Genomic DNA, 12591 nt, shown 5'->3' on the forward strand with positions numbered 1-12591 from the left:
TACACAAATCAATCAACGTGATAAACCATATTAACAAATTGAAGGAGAAAAACCATATGATCCTCTCAATAGATGCAGAAAAAGCTTTTGAGAAAATTCAACACCCATTTATGATAAAAACCCTCCAGAAAGCAGGCATATAGGAAACTTACCTCAACAGAGTAAAGTCCATATAGGACAAACCTACAGTGAACATCGTTTCCCATGGTGAAAAGCTGAAACCATTTTCTCTGAGATCAGGAGCAAGACAAGGTTGTCCACTCTAACCACTATTATTCAACATAGTTTTGAAAGTTTTAGCCACAGCAATCAGAGAAGAAAAAGAAATAATAGGAATGCAAATCGGAAAAGAAGTAAAGCTGTCACTGTTTGCAGATGACATGATACTACACATAGGGAATCTTAAAGATGCTACCAGAAAACTACTAGAGCTAATCAAAAAATTTGGTAAAGTAGCAGAATACAAAATTAATGCACAGAAATCTCTTGCATTCTTATACACTAATGATGAAAAATCTGAAACAGAAATTAAGGAAACACTCCCATTTACCATTGCAACAAAAAGGATAAAATATCTAGGAATAAACCTACCTAAGGAGACAAAAACCTGTATGCAGAAAACTATACAACACTGATGAAAGAAATTAAAGATGATACAAACAGATGGAGAGATATACCATGTTCTTGTATTGGAAGAATCAACATTGTGAAAATGACTATACTACCCAAAGCAATCTACAGATTCAGTGCAATCCCTATCAAACTACCAATGGCATTTTTCACAGAACTAGAACAAAATATTTCACTATTTGTATGGAAACACAAAAGACCCCAAACAGCCACAACAAACCTGAGAAAGAAAAACGGAGCTGGAGGCATCAGGCTCCCGGACTTCAGACTATAATACAAAGCTACAGTAATCAAGACAATATGGTACTGGCGCAAAAACAGAAATATAGATCAATGGAACAGGATAAAAAGCCCAGAGATAAACCCACACACATATGGTCACCTTATTTTTGATAAATGAGGCAAGAATATACAATGGAGAAAAGACAGTCTCTTCAGTAAGTGGTGCTGGGTAAACTGGACAGCTACATGTAAAAGAATGAAATTAGAACACTCCCTAACACCATACACAAAAATAAACTTCAAATGCATCAAAGACCTAACTGTAAGGCCAGACACTATCAAACTCTTAGAGGAAAACATAGGCAGAACACTCTATGACATAAATCGCAGCAAGATCCTTTTTGACCCACCTCCTAGAGAAATGGAAATAAAAACAAAAGTAAACAAATGGGACCTAATGAAACTGAAAAGCTCTTTCACAGCAAAGTAAAACATAAATAAGATGAAAAGACCACCCTCAGAATGGGACAAAATATTTGCAAATGAAGCAACTGACAAAGGTTTAATCTTCAAAATTTACAAGCAGCTCATGCAGCTCCATATCAAAAAAACAAACAACCCAATCCAAAAATGGACAGAAGACCTAAATAGACATTTCTCCAAAGAAGATATACAGATTGCCAACAAACACTTGAAAGAATGCTCAACATCATTAATCATTCGAAAAATGCAAATCAAAACTACCATGAAATATCATCTCACACCAGTCAGAATGGCGTCATCAAAAAATCTACAAACAATTAATGCTGGAGAGAGTGTGGAGAAAAGGGAACCCTCTTGCACTGCTGGTGGGAATGTAAATTGATACAGCCACTATGGAGAACAGTATGGAGTTTCCTTAAAAACTAAAAATAGAACTACTATACGACCCAGCAATCCCACTACTGGGCATATACTCTGAGAGAACCATAATTCAAAAAGAGTCATGTACCAAAATGTTCATTGCAGCTCTATTTACAATAGCCAGGACATGGAAGCAACCTAAGTGTCCATCGACAGAAGAATGGATAAAGAAGATGTGTCACATATATACAATGGAATATTACTCAGCCATAAAAAGAAACAAAATTGAGTTATTTGTAGTGAGGTGGATGGACTTAGAGTCTGTCATACAGAGTGAAGTAAGTCAGAAAGAGAAAAACAAATACCGTATGCTAACACATATACATGGAATCTAAAATACATATATATATATATATATATGGTCCTGAAGAACCTAGGGCCGGGATAGAAATAAAGACACAGATGTAGAGAATGGACGTGAGGACATGGAGAGTGGGAAGGGTAAGCTGGGACGAAGTGAGAGAGTGGCATGGACTTATAAATACTACCAAATGTAAAATAGGTAGTGGGAAGCAGCCGCATAGCACAGGGAGGTCAGCTCTGTGCTTTGTGACCACCTAGAGGGGTGGGATAGGGAGGATGGGAGGGAGACGCAAGAGGGAGGAGATATGGGGATATATGTATATGTATAGCTGATTCACTTTGTTATAAAGCAGAAACTAACACACCATTGTAAAGCAATTATACTCCAATAAAGATGTTTTAAAAAATAGAATAAAATAAAGTTCAGCATTCCTTTTTTAAAAAAAGTAAAAGGGATAGTCTACAGAAATCACTTCCAACTTCTTAAATGATGCTTGTATTTTTTTTTTTCACATGCAAGTCTAATGGAAATTTTTTAAATGTCCATTTCCTTGTTATTCTCCTATGGACATGCCAACAATATTTAAAATTTTTTCAGTATTCCAACGTTAATTTTAATATCAAAGACACTGGAGTGACTTAGAAGTTCCAATTTAAGCCATAGATGAAAATGTATCTGGTAAGAAATGTTTTACATCCTGTTTCTTCATTATGAGACTATTTAACCCAATTCTTTGATTTAAAAATACCTCTAATAAGTCATGATGCAAATAATCTTTCCCCACACCTCTTCTTTCAAGATATCCAATTTATTTCATCACAAAATAATAAATCTCAGGCTCTGAACCCATTTCTTAGCCAAGAATGGTGCCACTGAAATTGTTCATTGCTCCGACTGAAATTTAAAGTTGTTTAGGAAGGGTAAGGACATGACTTTCCCATATGTGTTTTAGTCCTACCTCTAACATTTCATAGAAATAAATCAGGTTCCACATATTCCTGTGGTGACATCACGGGCAATAAAGATCTGCGTCTTTCAGCCTGGGAAGAAGGAGGGCTTGGGATCTCCCCCAGCTTAGCATCTACTTGTGTGATGTTGGTAGGTTATGTATGATCTTTGTAAGTAAGCCTTTGTTTCTTCATATTATATTATAGGTAATAATATTTGCATCATAGTTTTAATGGGGTAATTAAATGAGGTGGTATATGTAAAGCATATAATAGATTCTCAATGTTATTATGTACCAGCTCTTACTTAAGGTAACAAATAATTGTCCTTCAAATAGAAACATTCATAATTCATGAGTGTCCCTTTTCTACCAGTTGTCAGCGTTGTCATAAATCTTGCAGAGTTATAAAATTAAATCTACATTTTTCATGAATTGAAATGTTAATGCCCTGTTAAAGCTACTGAAATGTCTCATTCTGCCACTAATTGGCTCTGTGACCAGAGACAAGCACTTAACCAATGTGAGTTTTGCCTTTGCGTTTGTAAAATGACAAGATTGTGCTGCCCAGGATGAATTTTAGAGTCTCTTCCAGCTCTGCCATTCTTTTCTGGGAATCTTATAATTCAGTTAAGTTGCTATGTGATATATATGAATCGTCATGAGATAATCACATCTCGATTTTAAAAGAATTCATATTCCTCTCAAAAAACAATGCTGCCATCTAAAACTAGTCTCCCAAACAAATATCAGGATAAAAGGAAAGAGAGAGAGAGAGGGAGAGATGACAGTTACAATAATTCGTATGCTCAGATTTTGTAATTCTGGAAATCTCTAAACGTATTTCTCAAAATTTGAAGAGGAATTTTGTGGCACAGGTGTAGTGAAAGAAAAGCACGTAGCAGGACATGGTGGACGCTTATCCATTAGATTTACAATCTACTGCTCCACATGCAAAGCTCTAAACCCAAGATGCCTTAGTTACTGGAAATCCTAATGACTGCTGTACTTCTTTTTTTCTGAAACTGCAAAACAGACTTGTCTAATTAACCATTCCTTTGGTATTTATTTTGAAACCAACTGTGCATTTCTTGGCCCTTTCACATACAAGCGATGCCAACTCCTACACAATTCCACAGAATTCTTGCACAGTTCTCACTTGCTCTACCCAATTTTTTTTCTTACTCTCCTCTCTATTACCTCATAAATGGTGAACATTTCAGAAATTACGATCCCATTAGAAGGAGATCTCTACACATTGCTCTATAAGACACTGGAGGAAAAATTCAAAAGACGCTTCTGCACAAAAGTGGGGAAAAGTCCCATAAATTAAATTTTGAATGGACAGAAGAAAGTAAGTGTTGTGTATGAAGAGCTCAGATTCTCTTTGACAGATGGTACACAGTGCTTGCTGCTTGGGGCTTACTCCATTGCCAATACAGAAACAATAAACCTGCTTACTGATTTTAAAGAGATCTGTAATTAAGTATGACATTCGAACAGATAAAGGTTTACCAAGGCAGCACAGCCAAGGCAGCACAGCCAGGTCTTAAAATGGGATACTATTTAATTGATGTAAATGTCATTCCCAGGATGGCAAAACTTCAGGAACTCCAACTTGTATGTGTGTGTAGGTGTTCATGGCTGTGAGTACATGCACGTGTGCACAATGAGATCTAAAGTTTTAAGTGGTGTGTGCTCATCTGAAATTTTCTTGAGCTTAGAAAAGCAAAGGTTGCAACCCCTTACATTCAGTTGCCCTGGGCAAGCAAGAAAAATATCTGTCAAGACCCAGGTCTCACTGTTAAGGCTGGAGTTGAGAAATGCCCTCCAAATGCCTTCAAGTCAACATTAGCTATGACAGAAGCAAGACTATTATTTAACGGTAGCAGCAAATGTCAAAAACAAACTGTGCCTGGCGTTTTGACAAGACACTATTGAAAGAGAACCACTTCTTCAGCACTTGTGTAACCATGGGGGAGAACGCGACAATTAATATCCTGAGGTCTGGTAATAGGATTTCCAGGGTGCTTGGTGGTTTCTTTCTGATACACATGAAAGGCGTAGGCAAGTGGCGGACATGGGCAAAAATAATCCGAAGAGATGAGGCCTGGAGAAAAGGGCTGATAGGTTAGAAATCAGGTGCCGTGTGGCTAATTAAAATGTAACTCCTTCTATGGGAAAGTGCACTCTCACAGTGGTGACACTATAAAGTATGCGGACAGAGCCATCATCCCTAGGCAAAAATAAGATGCTGACAAAACCTATCTACTATTTCCCATATCCATCCTTCCCTCTGGTGTCCTCTTGCCACCCTGCAGCATCTCACCTGAGCTTCCCGCCCTGGATGACACCCCAGCCTAACCTGGCCAAACCTCCAGCCGAACAATTACTCAGCATAACAACGACCAGCCAGTGTCCTGTCCTGCTTCCTTAGGAACCTGCTCGCCGTTGACTAACCTGGTGAGGGAAGCTGTGGATGGTGGTCATCGGCGTAGTAGATTCCTGCATTCTGCTCCCTTCCATTTTGATAAAAAACACTAGGGAAGTTATCCTGATGCAGAGGGGGTGCCAACGTGCTGCAGCAGTACAGCACCCATACTTTGAAATGAATAGACAGGAGGGAAAGAAGAACTACTATTTCACTGGACGCCTGTTTACATATTACTGCATTTCATGTTAATGGCCCTCCAAGAAAGGTGGGAGTGTATCTCCATTTTACAGATGAAAAACTGAAGTTTCAAGAGCTTGGGGGACTTGCCCAGGGTCCCAGTCTGTAAATAACTCCTTGGGTGACACAAATCAAGCCTGAGTTTGTTCAATTCCCAAGGCTCTTTCCTGACTCTGCTCAATCTCAAGATCGCGCCTTGATCAGCCACAGGATGTTCTTTTTCAGTAAAAGTCTGATGACGATGGGGTGCTCTGAGCTGTGCTAGACGGGGTAGCCTCAACACGCAGGGCTCCCACAAGTAACCCCGCGGGCAGCTGGGGCCCTGCCTGGGCAGAGCACGTCCTGCTGGTAGGCTCTTTGGGAGCCACTTAAACCCCCCAGAGTGAAGCGAAGCCATGTTTGAAGTCCGTCCTCCCACCACTTCCTCAAGCTGCAATCTTCACCACCTCCAGACCGGAATTTGGGGTCTTCAGAGAACATCCGCCTGTCTGTCCATGGGGTGTTCCTGTCCATCCCATGCCCAAGAGAACTGTCCTCCCCTGCTCGAGCTGGCCTGACCCGTCAGTACCCGTGCCCCTGCCTTCCAGACGCCTTTCCCGGGCCACCGTGTTAATATCCTCTTCCTACTCTAATAGAACTTACCGTCTATACAGCTCGCGTGCACAGATCCCACCAGGCCAGTACTTACGTATTGTGGGCACATCAAAAGCTAGACCGGCCAGCACAATAATTCACACAGACTTCTCTCAGACTGAACTTTTTAAAAGGTCAGAAGTCAAAACCTGTTAAAAATTTTATCTCCTTTCTACGCTGTCAGATTTCCATATGGGACTGTGTCTGTGGAGGCTGAGATAGGATGTCTGCTATCAAGAGAGCCCTCAGGTTCAAGTCCAGGCATTCCCTGAGGGCTAAAGTCGTCAGCCTCTCTAAGTATGCTTATGTTAACTTCCTAGAGAAGCCGGATCCCAGAGTGAAGCAGCATATGAATCACACATCTATGAAGTCAAGGTCGCATTCGTGTCAGAGATGCCTCGGTGCCAAGCCACTTAGTGATGGTCTGGGAAATCTGCTGGAAATGCACATGCAAAATAGTTTGCAGGGACTTGCAGGGACAACACCATGTGCTGGTGAGAATCCTTGACTGTTGGAGCGGAGTTAGACCAGAGTTTGAAATGCTGCTCCGCCAGTCAGAAAAACGTGGATGTTGGCTGCTGTAAAACGATCCTTACCTGTGTGGTAGGGACATTTGCAGGAAGCACTAAGGAAACACTTGATTCGTTCCCTCCCCCTCACCCCCTCCCTTTCAGATGACAGGAAAAGACAAAAGTGGACTCCTTCCTTCTTCCCCACCCTTCCAGGACTTGGATACAAAGTTTATATTTTATGTATTTTAAAGGCAATAATTTTAATTTTACCACCAAAAGAATATTCATTTCCTTATAACTGTGTTCACTATGAATCACTTACAAAGAGAAATATTCTAGTGGGAAGAGAGTGCTACAAAATGCTTTAAACCAACTCAGGTGGATGTTACCAATGATCACCTATATTTGGTTCTCCTGTCAGGGGAGGGATTGCACATCCCAGCCCCCTTGCAGGTAGCTGGGGCCACAGGACCAGGACTAATCCTAACAAAGATTTAAGAATCACTAATTTACTTTTTCTGGGGAAAAAAAAAGTTGAATCTGACTCAACTTTATTATGAATTTTACATATACTCTAGAAGACTTGCTTCAACATATCCTGACCCACTTTCTCTCTCGGACAGGCATGATATTGACCCACACTAGGTCTGAGGCATAGAAAATTCCACAGAGATTTGTCTTTACAAACATCTTGAAACTTCGTCTTCAGTTTGTCAGTGTGCAGGCTTCCGAAGTCCAGTGTGTGGAGACCGAGCACAGCAGCTGCCTCCGGCTGATCCTAAGATGATGGGGCAGCGGTCTGTCCTGTAATGTCCTGCTGCAAAATTTCAAGTTTTTGTGAAGGCAGAAGGAACTGTTTCAAAACAGAACTGTCACCGTCATAACTTGGTTGAGCAGACATTCCCAGAAGATCTAGGAGTGTCATGTGATGACTATAAAGGAAATAGAAATGACTTTCATTCAATGGCAGAAATTCCCAGGGAATGCATTTTAGAAACTTTTCTTCTAAAACAAACAGATCCAGCAGTTGGGCTCTTTCTTTCTTTTGTCTACTCAATTGCGCATCACAATGAATTGGTCCACGATCACATTCTGTACAAGTTACTTCAAACACGTTTCTAAGAGAGACAAAATCTCGCGAACTGAACAAACTCGTGGAAACACAGTAGTACTGAGTGAATTTATTAGTTTCAGAATAGTAATAAAAAAAAAGATTATTTTAAATGAAAATACGTTTCCTAAGTGCTCATTACTTTTAAAGCCCACCTTCGGGGAAGCCACAGAACTATTAGCAGTTACAAATCCTGCCGTGACAAAGCAGAATAAAACACAGTTGTGCCAGCACGGAATTTTGATTTAGAATCAAAACCGTCCCTTGTTCATGAAACTCCTTATAGACACCTCAGCCAGAGCAACGGTGAAAGGGAAAAATTGCCCATATATGGCAATCAGTTTCCACACGAGGCTCATCAATAGTCCAGTCTTTCACAGGCACATCATTATCTATCTGATCCTTAACAACATTGTCTTCAGAACAGTTGACATACCCTGGAAAAGTCTGTCTTGTAAATCACAAAGAAGGATGACAGGTTTCACAGATTTCATCAGTGATAAAAAGAAGGGAGGCATAAAGGAACAGATACTAGGATATTTACACTTCCTGGCACAATGATCTCAATGAACTAAATGTATTTCGAAGGCAAAAAAAAAATCTCCATACCCCAATTTTTATTGAGACCAAGTAGGAAACCACTGACTTAAACCTATTTATCTCAGCTCCCAACTAAATTGAATTTTTGAAATGTAAAGACAAATGATCAGGCCAATGGCAAGATTTTACAGTATAAAAAATGGTGGGGAAGATTGAATCAGGGCGGCAGACTAGTCAAGCTGTAGCTCTTCCCTCCTATCCCAAATCCATAGAAACAACAACAAAAGATTTTTAAAAGGTAAAGGAATCTGTAAGTATACTGCCAGATAAGGAGAAGTATCCTCCATGGACCAGCCACTACAAGGAATCCCTGAAAGCAAGAGAACAATTGAGAGAAGATAGTGGAAAGAAACCACAGCTCACTCAAGGAAAGGATTTGCTAAAAATGAAAACTAGGGACATTGAAAGCTCATAGGTGGCTAATGCCTGGAGCCAGAAATACCAAGGGCAACAGACGTCATGGGTTAGAGCAGGCTCCTGCAGAAGCGGCCGTCTGGTCAACCCCTCCATACTTCTACTCGCTGCCTTGGACCGGGCACAGACAGACAGCACAGTATCCACCCCCAGATGCAAGCGGTGTGAACACTAAGTTCAGAGGGGCCTGGGAGTGTGCCCAAGGCAGACCAAGGGGCGCTCACACCCAGAGACAGACTGGCACAGGTTCATCCTGCCCTCCCCTGCCACGGATCTTTAGAAGAGTTCAGAACTTTAGAAGATTAATTAATATCCTCGGAAAATACAAGAATGGCCACACACTGCCACACATACACACACACAAAAATAGGGATCCTGGAAATTAAAATTGTCATCACTGAAATTAAAAGTTCAGCTGAAAAAAAAGAAAAAAAAAAAAAGTTCAGCTGATGGGCTGAACGCTGAATGGGTACAGCTGAAGAGCTGGAAGATCCAGTTAAGTAGTTCTTCTAGAATGTAGCACAACAGAGAAAAGCTAAGGGATATATAGAAAACAGGAACAAAAGGTCCAAGATCTCCCAAATAGAGGAATTTTAGAACAGAGAAGGTGAACAAAGGAATAATAACAGCAAAGACAGACAAAAAAATTGCCCAGGATTAAAGAGATGATGTCTCTGATTGAACAGGACTAGTAGAAGACATACTCCTAAACATCGTGTGAAGTTTCAGAGCACCGAGGACGATGAAACAACTCAAAATAATTACATACAAGGGGGGAAAGGACTCTAATTAGAATTCCAGTACAATCAAGGCATCTGGATAAGTGTTTCACTTTAATGATCATGAGCCCACAGAGGAGACCTTCCTTCCCACCCAGCCTCTGCGACCATTCTAGTACCGTCCATACTGGTACTAACAGCTGGTCACCCAGGCCTCAGATCTCCAGCCACTTCTGTAAACCATGGAAACACAGGTGTTCAGGTCACACCCTGGACCTCGAGATCTGGAAGTGAGCCATTAAATCCCTTTCTGACTACAAACCCCAAGCCGATCACCCTTCCCATCAAACAGGATTTTGGCCTCCTTAGACTTGCTGACCTATCACCTCACACTGTTCTCCCATGCAGTCAGGTTAGCACTGCTGATTCAATTTCCTTCCCCAATTTGCCTGGATCCCACGATAAATCTCTTGACCTTGCATTAGGAGCCTGCTTTAATCTTCCACAAAGGCTTGCGCCACGTCTGCCAATGAACTCCCCACTAGACTCAATCTACTCCATCACAAATGGCCTAGCCCCTGGGCTACTGAGCCCATTTAAACATGGCACCACCATGTTAACTGACTCCACTGCAAATATGTGATCTCCAGCCTCACCTGGGTCCTGGATGGTCTCAAAACTCTCTGAAAATTCTTTCTTCACCTCTAGTCAGTTCTTGGGTCCGTTCTTCAAAGATACGGCCCAAATCTCCACTATACTTTCAAAGTTCTCCAGCTGTCCCCAGCTCCCCTTACTAGTAATAAATGACAGTACATGATCAGGCTTTTCTCAAATATATTTTGTATGCAATGATATACTTTAAATGGTAAGATAAAATAGGTTAGAAAAAACATTTTTCAACATAAAACAATCAGATATCATCACCTGTACTTCTAAAGTCAGTTATTCCCTCCAACTGTACTTCATCCTACCCGTTACCCTCTGCCTGAAACCCCCTCCTATTTTGGCTTCTACATCACTCTCGTTTTTCCTCCTACTTCTGACTGTACCCCCTTTATCTCCTTCACCAGCTTCTCTGCCAACAGGCCAGTGTCCCTCAGATCTCTTCCTTTTCACTATAACATGCTGCCTAGGTGACCTCATCCACCCCCACAGCTGCATTTATTAGTGTCATATGCTGATGACTCCCTCATTACACCCAATAACCCAGGCTCAAATATCCCACTGCTTATAGCCATCTTTACCAGAGGCCTCCTACATACCTCAGCCTCAACATATCAAATCAAACTTCTATTCACCTACTTCTCCGCATTCCTTTTTTGGTTGACAGAAATACCATCCACTTAGTTTTCCAAGAAAGAAAAATTAAGTCACCTTTCACATTTCCTCCTCCTTGACCTTTATACCCAAGTCACCAAGTTCAGATGATTTAATTCAAAATGTATCTCAGTGTGTCTCTCACTCTTCATTTCCAAAGTCATTACATCTCTCTCACCTGGACCCTCCACCTTATATTACATGTATCTATACCTGTGAGAGTCAACCTGGGCTGCACATTAGAATCACCTGGGGAACTTAGGAAACTCCTAATGCTCAGAGCACATCTCAGGTCAATGATATTAGAGTCTCTGGGAGTGGGATATAGGCATCAGCATATTTTTACAAGACTCCACAGGACTCCAATACGTAGCCAGATTTTAAAATTTTCCAGACGTGAGCCCACAGACTGAAAGTGCATACTGAATACTAAGCAAGAAAAATAAAATCAAATTTTAAAACTAAACAAGTAAAAGTGAAACTAACCTCGAAGATAAAGGGAAAATCATGAAAAAGCTCCTGGAGAGAAAAGACAGATTATCTACAAAGGAAAGAAAATTACACTAATAGCAGACTTGTTGTCTGCAACATTAGATGACAGAAGACAACAAGTTAAAAAAATCTTCAAAGTGGTGGGATTAGGGGAGAAATTGTGAACCTAGAATTCTATGGCCTGCTAAATTTTTCTTCAAGAATGAAACAGACTTTTTCAGACACACAAAGCTAAGACTCTACTATTCACAGACCATCACTGGAAGAATTACCTTACAAAGAATATATGTCATTATGCAGGTAAGTGAGCCGAAAGATTAGAGAAGTATTTAATGATATTGACCAAGTCTGGATTCCACTTAGAAAACATGTGTGAAGTAGAGGCCCCACTGAGAGGTTCCAAAGACCTTAATGAAGGTAAAACAGTTCAGTGCAAACAAATGAAGATTATAACAAAAGTATTACCAGGGTTCTTGCTAGCTAATTTTAATTATTTGCCTGTGCTTTCATAAAATTTAAGTTTCAGTTTTCAACTATTCAATTTTTAAAACTTTAAATAATAAAAGCCAGAAAGCACTGCCAATATAGCAGTATTAAAAGATGTTTACCACTTTCACTGCAAAAAAAAAAATGTAATATATTTATACACTTATCAAAATATCAAAACAATTTTATTTTTGTCATAAATATCTTTTCTTGTTTTCTAGGTGATATGCAAATAATTTAAGAACTCAAAGTGATAATCATTCAATTCCTGTAACACTAAACTTAGTTTCCTGCATTATTTCTGAATAAATTCAACCACCTATGTTAATTTTAATAAATTAATCCTCAGTAACATAATTCTAAGATTAACCACAAGGAAGGAAAAAAGACTCTTAACCAAGATGATAATTATATATTTAATACATCTTGCTTTAAACAGCAAATTTCAAAGTAAACACATCATAGACCTTATAACTTATTAAAGATTTATAGTGCTTACAAAGTTGATTCTAAAAATATACCTTATTTGTTCTAAATGAATAACATTATCTGGAAGATAGAATAATAAATTACAGTAGTATGTTTACCACCACTATAGTTAAGATTGTGTACATATATATTCAATAGGAAA

The sequence above is a fragment of the Balaenoptera musculus genome, chromosome 7 (genome assembly GCF_009873245.2).
Source record: "Balaenoptera musculus isolate JJ_BM4_2016_0621 chromosome 7, mBalMus1.pri.v3, whole genome shotgun sequence".
NCBI classification, from domain to species: domain Eukaryota; kingdom Metazoa; phylum Chordata; class Mammalia; order Artiodactyla; family Balaenopteridae; genus Balaenoptera; species Balaenoptera musculus.